Raw genomic sequence first — 7,826 nt, forward strand, 5'->3', positions numbered from 1 at the left:
AGGTGCAGCAGTTTTTGGGGTTTGCAATTACTACCGGAGGTTTATCCGGGTTTTGGGCAAGTGGCAGCTCCCATCACGTCTCTCTTAAAGGGGGGCCCGGTGCGTCTGCAGTGGTCAGTCGAGGCGGACAGGGCGTTTGAGAAGCTGAAGGACCTGTTCACCTCGGCTCCGGTGCTGGCGCATCCGGATCCCTCTTACCATTTCAGGTAGAGGTGGACGCGTCTGAGGCCGGTAGTGGCGCCGTGCTTTCACAACGGTCAGGCGCGCCACCTAAACTCCGCCCCCTGTGCCTTCTATTCCAAGAAGCTCAGCCCGGCGGAGCGTAATTATGACGTAGGGGACAGGGGAGCTGTTAGCTGTGGTACAGGCCCTTAAGGTGTGGAGGCACTGGCTTGAGGGGGCTCAACACCCTTTCCTCATTTTGACGGACCACCGTAACCTGGAGTACATCCGGGCAGCGAGGAGGCTGAACCCTCGGCAGGCTAGATGGAGTATGTTTTTGACCCGTTTCTCTTTTAAGATCACCTACATCCCTGGGTCACAAAACGGTAAGGCAGATGCGCTGTCTCGGCGGTATGACGGGGAGGAGAGGTCCGTGGAGCCCACTCCCATACTGCCGGAGTCGTGTCTAGTGGCACCGGTGTGTGGGAGCTCGATTCTGAGCTCGAGCGGGCATTACGCACCGACCCTAGTCCACCACAATGCCCGGAGGGTCGGAAGTATGTTCCGCTCGAGTGTCGGGATCGATTGATCTATTGGGCTCACACGCCACCCTCCTCTGGACATCCGGTATCGGCCGGACAGTGCACTGTCTTAGTGCCAAATATTGGTAGCCCACGTTGGCCAGGGATGTGAGGGTTTATGTTTCCTCCTGCTCGGTGTGCGCCCAGTGTAAGGCGCCTAGACATCTGCCTAGGGGTAAGTTACTGCCCCTGCCCGCCACAACGACCATGGTCCCACCTCTCGGTGGATTTTATAACTGACCTTCCCCTCTCTCAAGGGAATACTACACTCCCTGGTCGTTGTGGACCGGTTCTCTAAGGCCTGTCGTTTGCTCCCCATGCCGGGTCTTCCTACTGCCCTGCAGACCGCGAAGCACTATTCACTCATGTGTTCCGGCACTACGGGGGTGCCCGAGGACATTGTGGCTGACCGGGGTCCCCAATTCACCTCCAGAGTCTGGAGAGCTTTTATGGAGCGGTTGGGGGTCTCGGTGAGCCTCACCTCGGGTTACCACCCGGAGAGTAATGGGCAGGTGGAACGCGAAACCAGGATGTGGGCAGGTTTCTCAGAACATACTGCCGGGACCGGCCGGAGGAGTGGGCGAGATATGTGCCCTGGGCCGAGATGGCACAGAACTCTCTCCACCACTCCTCCACCCAACTAACCCCTTTTCAGTGTGTTTTAGGGTACCAGCCGGTTCTGGCACCATGGCATGAGAGCCAGATCGAGGCCCCGCTGTGGATGAGTGGGTGCGGCGCTCGGAGGAGACGTGGAACGCTGCACACGTCCATCTGCAGCGTGCCATACGTCGACAGAAGACGAGCGCCGACCTACACCGCAGTGAGGGGCCTGTGTACGCACCTGGAGATCGAGTCTGGCTCTCTACCAGAAACCTGCCCCTCCGCCTGCCCTGTTCGGAAACTGGGTCGGCGGTTTGTAGGGCCATTTAAAGTCCTGAGAAGGTTGAACGAGGTATGTTATAGATTACAGTTACCAGTGGAGTATAAGTGTATTAACCCCTCGTTCCATGTGTCCCTTCTCAGGCCGGTGGTAGTGTGGGCCCACTCCAAGAACATGAGATCTTCGGAGACCCCTCCGCCCCGTTGGACATCGAGGGGCACCGCGTACACCGTGAGATCCATCTTGGATTCTAGGACGTCGGAGGGGGTCTTCAGTATCTAGTGGAGTGGGAGGGGTACGGTCCGGAGGAGCGGTGCTGGAGTGCCGAGGAGAGACATTTTGGACCCGTCGCTCCTGGACGGAATTCCATCGGGGTATCCGACGCGCCCTGCGCCGCGGCCTCCGGGTCGTCCCCAAGGCCGGAGGTCGGCGCGCGTCTGGAGCCGCGTCAAGGGGGTACTGTCACGCGTTTCGGCCGAGGCTGCCTCTCTCCCTTGTTCGGGCAGGCTTCGGCGTTCGCGTCTCCGAATTCTAGCTGCCACCGTTCTATGTTCTGTGTTTCCTGTTTGATTAGTTTTGTCTGTTAGCCACACCTGTTTTGTGTTAGGTCTCATTATGCACCCTATTTAGTTCCCTGTTTGTGTGTATAGTGTTGTGTGTAATTGTCGCTTGTCAGATGGTTGCGTAGCTGTGTTATTTTTCCAGTATGCCAGTATTAGTAGTGTCCTCCTCTGTTTAGGAGAGTTTTGCGCACTGTGTTTTCGTGCGATCGTGTGTTGACGCCTGTGCGCGTCTGTTTGGCCTCCTGCCGCTTGTGGATTATTTTGCTTAGTAAAGTCTTGTTGGACTGTACCTCTGCTTCTGCGCCTGATTCCCCACCACACCATCACTACAACGTTGACACTGGGTTAGGGTTAATAGAGTTAGAGGAGGCAGCTGGGTTAGGGTTAATAGAGTTAGAGGAGGAAGCTGGGTTAGGGTTAATAGAGTTAGAGGAGGAAGCTGGGTTAGGGTTAATAGAGTTAGAGGAGGAAGCGGGTTAGGTTAGTAGAGTTAGAGGAGGAAGCTGGGTTAGTAGAGGTAGAGGAGGAAGCTGGGTTAGTAGAGTTAGAGGAGGAAGCTGGGTTAGGGTTAATAGAGTTAGAGGAGGAAGCTGGGTTAGGGTTAGTAGAGTTAGAGGAGGAAGCTGGGTTAGTAGAGTTAGAGGAGGAAGCTGCGTTAGGGTTAATAGAGTTAGAGGAGGAAGCTGGGTTAGTAGAGTTAGAGGAGGAAGCTGCGTTAGGGTTAATAGAGTTAGAGGAGGAAGCTGGGTTAGGGTTAATAGAAAGTTAGAGGAGGAACTAGGGTTAGGGTTAGAGTTAGAGGAGGAAGCTGGGTTAGGGTTAGTAGAGTTAGAGGAGGAAGCTGGGTTAGGGTTAATAGAGTTAGAGGAGGAAGCTGGGTTAGGGTTAATAGAGTTAGAGGAGGAAGCTTGGTTAGGGTTAGTAGAGTTAGAGGAGGAAGCTGAGTTAGGGGTTAATAGAGTTAGAGGAGGAAGCTGAGTTAGGTTAGTAGAGTTAGAGGAGGAAGCTGGGTTAGGGTTAATATAGTTAGAGGAGGAAGCTGGGTTAGGGGTTAATAGAGTTAGAGGAGAAGCTGGGTTAGGGTTAATAGAGTTAGAGGAGGAAGCTGGGTTAGGGTTACTAGAGTTAGAGGAGGAAGCTGAGTTAGGGTTAATATAGTTAGAGGAGGAAGCTGGGTCAGGGTTAATAGAGTTAGAGGAGGAAGCTGGGTTAGGAAGTTAATAGAGTTAGAGGAGGAAGCTGGGTTAGGGTTAATATAGTTAGAGAGGAGGAAGTTAAGGGTTAATAGAGAAAGAGGAGGAAGCTGGGTTAGGGTTAATAGAGTTAGAGGAGGAAGCTGGGTTAGGGTTAATAGAGTTAGAGGAGGAAGCTGGGTTAGGGTTAATAGAGTTAGAGGAGGAAGCTGGGTTAGGGTTAATAGAGAAAGAGGAGGAAGCTGGGTTAGGGTTAGTAGAGTTAGAGGAGGAAGCTAAGTTAGGGGCTTAATAGAGTTAGAGGAGGAAGCTGGGTTAGGGTTAATATAGTTAGAGGAGGAAGCTGGGTTAGGGTTAATAGAGGTAGAGGAGGAAGTTGGGTTACGGTTAATAGAGTTAGAGGAGGAAGCTGGGTTAGGGTTAATAGAGTTAGAGGAGGAAGCTGGGTTAGGGTTAATAGAGGTAGAGGAGGAAGCTGGGTTAGGGTTAATAGAGTTAGAGGAGGAAGCTGGGTTAGGGTTAATATAGTTAGAGGAGGAAGCTGGGTTAGGGTTAATATAGTTAGAGGAGGCAGCTGGGTTAGGGTTAATAGAGTTAGAGGAGGAAGCTGGGTTAGGGTTAGTAGAGTTAGAGGAGGAAGCTGGGTTAGGGTTAATAGAGTTAGAGGAGGAAGCTGGGTTAGGTTTAGTAGAGTTAGAGGAGGAAGCTGGGTTAGGGTTAATAGAGTTAGAGGAGGAAGCTTGGTTAGGGTTAGTAGAGTTAGAGGAGGCAGCTGGGTTAGGGTTAATAGAGTTAGAGGAGGAAGCTGGGTTAGGGTTAATAGAGGTAGAGGAGGAAGCTGGGTTAGGGTTAATAGAGTTAGAGGAGGCAGCTGGGTTAGGGTTAGTAGAGTTAGAGGAGGAAGCTGGGTTAGGGTTAATAGAGTTAGAGGAGGAAGCTGGGTTAGGGTTAATAGAGTTAGAGGAGGAAGCTGGGTTAGGGGTTAATAGGAGTTAGAGGAGGAAGCTGGGTTAGGTTAATAGAGTTAGAGGAGGAAGCTGGGTTAGGGTTAATAGAGTTAGAGGAGGAAGCTAGGTTAGGGTTAGTAGAGTTAGAGGAAGCTGGGTTAATAGAGAGTTAGAGGAGGAAGCTGGGTTAGGGTTAATAGAGTTAGAGGAGGAAGCTGGGTTAGGTTAATAGAGTTAGAGGAGGAAGCTGGGTTAGGGTTAGTACAGTTAGAGGAGGCAGCTAGGTTAGGGTTAATAGAGTTAGAGGAGGAAGCTGGGTTAGGGTTAATAGAGTTAGAGGAGGAAGCTCGAGTTAGGGTTAATAGAGTTAGAGGAGGAAGCTGGGTTAGGGTTAGTAGAGTTAGAGGAGGCAGCTGGGTTAGGGTTAATAGAGTTAGAGGAGGAAGGCTGGGTTAGGGGTTAGTAGAGTTAGAGGAGGAAGCTGGGTTAGGGTTAATAGAGTTAGAGGAGGAAGCTGGGTTAGGGGTTAATAGAGTTAGAGGAGGAAGCTAGGGTTAGGGTTAATAGAGTTAGAGGAGGAAGCTGGGTTAGGGTTAGTAGAGTTAGAGGAGGAAGCTGGGTTAATAGAGTTAGAGGAGGAAGCTGGGTTAGGGGTTAATAGAGTTAGAGGAGGAAGCTGGGGTTAGGGTTAATAGAGTTAGAGGAGAAGCTGGGTTAGGTTTAATAGAGGTAGAGGAGGAAGCTAGGTTAGGGTTAATAGAGTTAGAGGAGGAAGCTGGGTTAGGGGTTAATAGAGTTAGAGGAGGAAGCTGGGTTAGGGTTAATAGAGTTAGAGGAGGAAGCTGGGTTAGGGTTAATAGAGTTAGAGGAGGAAGATGGTTAGGGTTAATAGAGTTAGAGGAGGAAGCTGGGTTAGGTTAGTAGAGTTAGAGGAGGAAGCTGGGTTAATAGAGTTAGAGGAGGAAGCTGGGTTAGGTTAATAGAGTTAGAGGAGGAAGCTGGGTTAGGGTTAATAGAGTTAGAGGAGGAAGCTGGGTTAGGGTTAGTAGAGTTAGAGGAGGCAGCTGGGTTAGGGTTAACAGAGTTAGAGGAGGAAGCTGGAGTTAGGGTTAATAGAGTTAGAGGAGAAAGCTGGGTTAGGGTTAATAGAGTTAGAGGAGGAAGCTGAGTTAGGGTTAGTAGAGTTAGAGGAGGCAGCTGGGTTAGGGGTTAATAGAGTTAGAGGAGGAAGCTGGGTTAGGGTTAGTAGAGTTAGAGGAGGAAGCTGGGTCAGGGTTAATAGAGTTAAAGGAGAAGTGTTAGGGTTAATAGAGTTAGAGGAAGCTGGGTTAGGGTTAATAGAGTTAGAGGAGGAAGCTGGGTTAGGGTTAATAGAGTTAGAGGAGGCAGCTGGGTTAGGGTTAATAGAGTTAGAGGAGGAAGCTGGGTTAGGGTTAATAGAGTTAGAGGAGGAAGCTGGGTTAGGGTTAATAGAGTTAGAGGAGGAAGCTGGGTTAGGGTTAATAGAGTTAGAGGAGGAAGCTGGGTTAGTAGAGTTAGAGGAGGAAGCTGGGTTAGTAGAGTTAGAGGAGGAAGCTGGGTTAGTAGAGTTAGAGGAGGAAGCTGGGTTAGGGTTAATAGAGTTAGAGGAGAAGCTGGGTTAGGGTTAGTAGAGTTAGAGGAGGAGGCTGGGTTAGTAGAGTTAGAGGAGGAAGCTGCGTTAGGGTTAATAGAGTTAGAGGAGGAAGCTGGGTTAGTAGAGTTAGAGGAGGAAGCTGCGTTAGGGTTAATAGAGTTAGAGGAGGAAGCTGGGTTAGGGTTAATAGAGTTAGAGGAGGAAGCTGAGTTAGGTTAATAGAGTTAGAGGAGGAAGCTGAGTTAGGTTAATAGAGTTAGAGGAGGAAGCTGGGGTTAGGGTTAGTAGAGTTAGAGGAGGAAGCTGGGTTAATAGAGTTAGAGGAGGAAGCTGAGTTAGGGGTTAATAGAGTTAGAGGAGGAAGCTGGGTTAGGGTTAATAGAGTTAGAGAAGGAAGCTGGGTTAGGGGTTAATAGAGGTAGAGGAGGAAGCTGGGTTAGGGTTAATAGAGTTAGAGGAGGCAGCCGTGGGTTAGGGGTTAGTAGAGTTAGAGGAGGAAGCTAGGGTTAGGGTTAATAGAGTTAGAGGAGGAAGCTGGGTTAGGTTAATAGAGTTAGAGGAGGAAGTTAGGGTTAATAGAGTTAGAGGAGGAAGCTGGGTTAGGGTTAATAGAGTTAGGAGGAAGCTAAGTTAGGTTAATAGAGTTAAAGGAGGAAGCTGGATAGGTTAATAGAGTTAGAGGAGGAAGCTGGGTTAGGGTTAATAGAGTTAGAGGAGGAAGCTGGGTTAGGGTTAATAGAGTTAGAGGAGGGCAGCTGGGTTAGGAGTTAATAGAGTTAGAGGAGGAAGCTGAGGTTAGGTTAATAGAGTTAGAGGAGGAAGCTGGGTTAGGGGTTAATAGAGTTAGAGGAGGAAGCTGGGTTAGGGTTAATAGAGTTAGAGGAGGAAGCTGGGTTAGTAGAGTTAGAGGAGGAAGCTGGGTTAGTAGAGTTAGAGGAGGAAGCTGGGTTAGTAGAGTTAGAGGGAGGAAGCTGGGTTAGGGTTAATAGAGTTAGAGGAGGCTGGGTTAGGGTTAGTAGAGTTAGAGGAGGAAGCTGGGTTAGTAGAGTTAGAGGAGGAAGCTGCGTTAGGGTTAATAGAGTTAGAGGAGGAAGCTAGGTTAGTAGAGTTAGGAGGAAGCTGGGTTAGGTTAATAGAGTTAGAGGAGGAAGCTGGGTTAGTAGAGTTAGAGGAGGGGAAGCTGCGTTAGGGTTAATAGAGTTAGAGGAGGAAGCTGAGTTAGGGTTAATAGAGTTAGAGGAGGAAGCTGAGTTAGAGTTAATAGAGTTAGAGGAGGAAGCTGGGTTAGGGTTAATAGAGTTAGAGGAGGAAGCTGGGTTAGGGTTAGTAGAGTTAGAGGAGGAAGCTGGGTTAATAGAGTTAGAGGAGGAAGCTGGGTTAGGGTTAATAGGAGTTAGAGGAGGAAGCTGAGTTAAGGGTTAATAGAGTTAGAGGAGGAAGCTGAGTTAAGGGTTAATAGAGTTAGAGGAGGGAAGCTGGGTTAGGGTTAATAGAGTTAGAGGAGGAAGCTGGGTTAGGGTTAACAGAGTTAGAGGAGGAAGCTGGGTTAGGGTTAATAGAGTTAGAGGAGGAAGCTGGGTTAGGGTTAGTAGAGTTAGAGGAGGAAGCTGGGTTAATAGAGTTAGAGGAGGAAGCTGGGTTAGGGTTAATAGAGTTAGAGGAGGAAGCTGGGTTAGGGTTAATAGAGTTAGAGGAGGAAGCTGGGTTAGGGTTAGTACAGTTAGAGGAGGCAGCTGGGTTAGGGTTAATAGAGTTAGAGGAGGAAGCTGGGTTAGGGTTAATAGAGTTAGAGGAGGAAGCTGGGTTAGGGTTAATAGAGTTAGAGGAGGAAGCTGGGTTAGGGTTAGTAGAGTTAGAGGAGGCAGCTGGGTTAGGGTTAATAGAG

The sequence above is a fragment of the Coregonus clupeaformis genome, unplaced genomic scaffold (genome assembly GCF_020615455.1).
Source record: "Coregonus clupeaformis isolate EN_2021a unplaced genomic scaffold, ASM2061545v1 scaf0860, whole genome shotgun sequence".
Lineage (NCBI taxonomy): Eukaryota > Metazoa > Chordata > Actinopteri > Salmoniformes > Salmonidae > Coregonus > Coregonus clupeaformis.